Source organism: Otolemur garnettii, unplaced genomic scaffold (genome assembly GCF_000181295.1).
Source record: "Otolemur garnettii isolate 467f Iridium unplaced genomic scaffold, OtoGar3 scaffold00168, whole genome shotgun sequence".
Classification (NCBI taxonomy): domain Eukaryota; kingdom Metazoa; phylum Chordata; class Mammalia; order Primates; family Galagidae; genus Otolemur; species Otolemur garnettii.
The window spans coordinates 3,609,421-3,613,215 of record NW_003852563.1 but is presented as its reverse complement, the minus strand read 5'-3'; the positions used below and the strand labels follow the sequence as shown (position 1 = coordinate 3,613,215).

The window sequence follows — 3,795 nt, the reverse complement described above, 5'->3', positions numbered from 1 at the left end:
AAAAAAAAAAAAAAAAAAGAAAGAAAGAAAGAAAGAAAGAAAGAATAGAATAAATATCAGTAAATCAGAATGAAAAGTTTAGAAAAATATGAAAATTTTGTAAAAGATAAAATTAATAATTCAAACCATTAAGGAAATAATACACTGTTCAAAAACTGGGGTTGGGACAATTGATTGTTAATTTAAAAGTACCTAACTCACAGAAACAAAAGAAATGAGTTCCAAATTAGTTAAACATACATATAAAGCAAGTTTTAAGGTAAATGTGAAAAATTAATCTGTACCTACCTCATAGAAATCATAAAAGACAAGTTCTAAATTAGCTAAACATACAAATATAAAACAATTTTTAAGGGAAATGTGAAAAATTGATCTATAAATCTTGGACTATGATAGGTCCTTTTAAATATGACATAAAAAGAAAAATATTAAAAGAGCAATATATTTGACTACATCAGAATTCAAATCTTATTTATATTATAGATGCCATAAATAAATTTTTAACAAAAAAGAGAAATATATTTAAAATATATATAACAAAAGCTAAGACATGACATATAAAAATAACTTTTACAAATTAATAATGGCCCCACAAAAAGGGGGAGTCAATGGAAATACATTAAAAAGAGGAAACTGAGTGGGCTCTGGGCGTTTGACATGGCAGCAGCGGCAGCGACTGCGGCAACGAAGGGGAATGGGGTTGGAGGTGGCCGGGCTGGGGCTGGCAAAGCCAGCATTGCACGGAAGAAGAAGGGTCTGGGGCCTCTTGCCATGGTGTACCTGGTCATCTACAATGTGGTGATGACTGTGGGGTGGCTGGTGATAGCAGTTGGTCTGGTCAGAGCATACCTGGCTAAGGGTAGCTACCATAGTCTTTATTATTCATTGAAAAGCCTTTGAAATTCTTCCAAACTGGAGCCTTCTTGGAGATTTTGCACTGTGCTATAGGAATTGTTCCATCCTCTGTTGTCCTGACTTCTTTCCAGGTGATGTCAAGAGTTTTTTCTAATATGGGCAGTAACATATAGCGTCAAAGAGGTACAGTGTGAAGACAGTGTCCTCCTGTTTGTCATTGCCTGGACAATCGTGGAGATTATCCATTACTCCTTTTATACTTTCAGTCTGTTAAAGTATCTGCCTTACCTCTTCAAGTGGACCAGATACACACTTTTCATTGTGTTGTACCCAATGGGAGTGTCAGGAGAGCTGCTTACAATGTATGCAGCCCTGCCCTTTGTCAGACAGGCCGCCTGTACTCCATCAGTTTACCCAACAAGTACAATTTCTCCTTCCACTACTACCTGTTCCCAGTCCTAATAATGATCTGTTACATTTCTATTTTTCCCCAGTTGTACTTCCACATGATACATCAGAGAAGAAAGGTCCTTTCTCATACCGAAGAACACAAGAAATTTGAATAGTTCCTGCTTTCTGTACCCTACCCCCAAACCAAACTTTTCAATGATCAAAAAATGCTGCAAACTTTTTGAGTTTCCAATACGTTTCATAGAAAACAAGTAAGAACTATTTTTAAAAGATTTAAAATAAAACAAAAACCAAAATCCCGTGTCACATGGGCCTGGGATTTTATATTTTAAAAAGGCTGTTACATAAAACATCCTGGCGGGTCCATTTCAGCATGCTCTTTCAACCAGAAGTTCCCAATATTTATGATGGTACTAGAAAGAAATTTGGCATTTTATATCCTCCTGTGTCCTTCATGTTCCTGGTAAATAAAGATCTGTAACACTAAAAAAAAAAAAAAAAAAAAAAAAAGTAAACCCAAACATCCAGTAAATATGAGAAGACATCTAGCCTCCCTGATCAGATAGGAGATAGAAATTAAAATGAGAAGTATATTTCACTTAGGATATTGGTCTATAGCACCATGCAAATTGTTGAAACATTCAAGGGCAAGGGTCTTTTTATAAAATGAGTTCTTTTCCTTCAGGTAAATATCCAGTAGTGGGATTCCTGGATGAAATAAGTCATTGATAAGCATGGTAGAGTGTTGATTGTCATGTTTTTCAAGTGTCCAGTGGATATTTTTAATCCTTTCATCATGTTAGGTTTTGTTCAAGGCTTTCTGGGTGAGTTTACTTGGTGGTAGACCATTAAGAAGATCATTATGGAGGATGGGTCTGAGAATATCCTGGAGAGCTGGTTTAGTAATGGCAAATTTCTTCAATATGTGAATGTCATTAAAAATGAAACTCAGTTTGCTGGATACAGGATCCTGGGCTGAAAGTTGTTTTGTTTTAGAAAATTTAAGGTCAATGACCATCCTCTTCTGGCTTGAAATCTTTCAGCTGAGAGATCTACAGTCATTCTAATATTCTTCTTGTAAGTTATGATTTTCTTACATCTGGCTGCTTGCAGAATTTTCTCCTTCTTTGGCAAAGTTAATTACAATGTGTCTAGGAGAAGCTTTATTTGGATTGAGTTGTGCTGGGGTTCTGAAAAGGTCTGCTATCTGAATTTCAGTATCTCTTGCCATGCTTGTGAAATTCTCCTCCATTATATCTTAGAGTAGAGCATCAGTGCCTTTAGGACCATCCTCTTCAAGAGTTCCTATAAGGTGAAAGTTGCTTTTTTAGAGTCGTACCACAACTATCTCAGGGAGTGATTTGTTTTTGCTCTCCTCTTCTCTGCCTCTTTGAGAATTTGGAGCATTCAAAAGCTTTGTCTTCAACATAAGAGATCCTTTCTTCTGCCTTGTCCATTCTGTTACTGAGGGATTCTACTGTATTTCTCAGTTCTTTGTTGTCTGCAATTTCTTTCCTCATCATGTCTAAATCCTTGGAGATTTTGTCTTTGAATTCATTGATTTCTTGAGACAACTTTTGAACTACTCCTTGAATTTCTAATTCCAACTTTACTTCCATTCTATCAATCTTATTTGCCATCCATATTCTGAACTCTATTTCTGATATTTCATCCATTTGTTTATAAATGGGATGTTCTGGTGTGCCTCCTTTGTCATTCCTTGGGGGAGTTGATGTATTCTGATTATTCAGGTTCCCAGAGTTTTTCTGCTGGTTCCATTCCATGATTATTTTTCACAGTTTGACTACAGAAGCTGGTAAGGTGAAATTGGATTGAAGGATCCTGGAGTTGTAGGTAACCAGCCTTTTACCAAAGAGCTGGGACTCATGACTATGGCTTTTCCCTTACAGCTTTACAAAGGTCCCTTTCAGTGCTGCAGCCTGAGACTCTGGGGACCTGCTTGGTGTGATGGGGCTAGGTGGCTCTGTCTTTTATTCAGCCAGCCTCTATCCAATCCTAGTGAATCAGTGGCTTTGGGCTGAAATCTCAGCTGGGGAGAGATACAAGCAACTAAGATACCCCTCCCCCCACAGGCAACAACTGGAAGAGGAGAATCAGTCCCTTTCACTACTATACAACTGGAGCTCAACCTTGGAGGGTCCCCAGGTGGCCAGCCCAAGTCATGAGTTCCAACCAATTGTCCTGGCAGCACAATCACTGTTCAAATGGGAGAGTTAAAAAGGTCTCCAGCAACCAGACAGTAGGGGACCACTGGCAGCTCGAGTGTGAGTCTCTCCTCAAGAATGGAAGAAAAAGTATCCAATGTACTCAGTACTATTATGAAACCAATATATAATCACCCACACGTTCATACAAAAGATAAAACACAACTATAGGCCAGGATGAAGGAAGGAAGAGGAGGGTAAGGAGAGGGGAGGGAGCAGAGGAGGGGGGAGGCCAGGTGGAGGGAGGATAATTGGTGGGACCTCACTTATGGTGCATATTGCAAGGGTACATGTCAAATCTATT

At 38.2% G+C, this 3,795-nt stretch overlaps 1 pseudogene; it reads left to right on the top strand.

Annotated features, from left to right (window-relative positions):
* Positions 1 to 657: 657 nt before the first annotated feature.
* Positions 658 to 1,482, top strand: LOC100959593 (annotated as a pseudogene).
* The last annotated feature ends 2,313 nt before the right edge of the window (positions 1,483 to 3,795 follow it).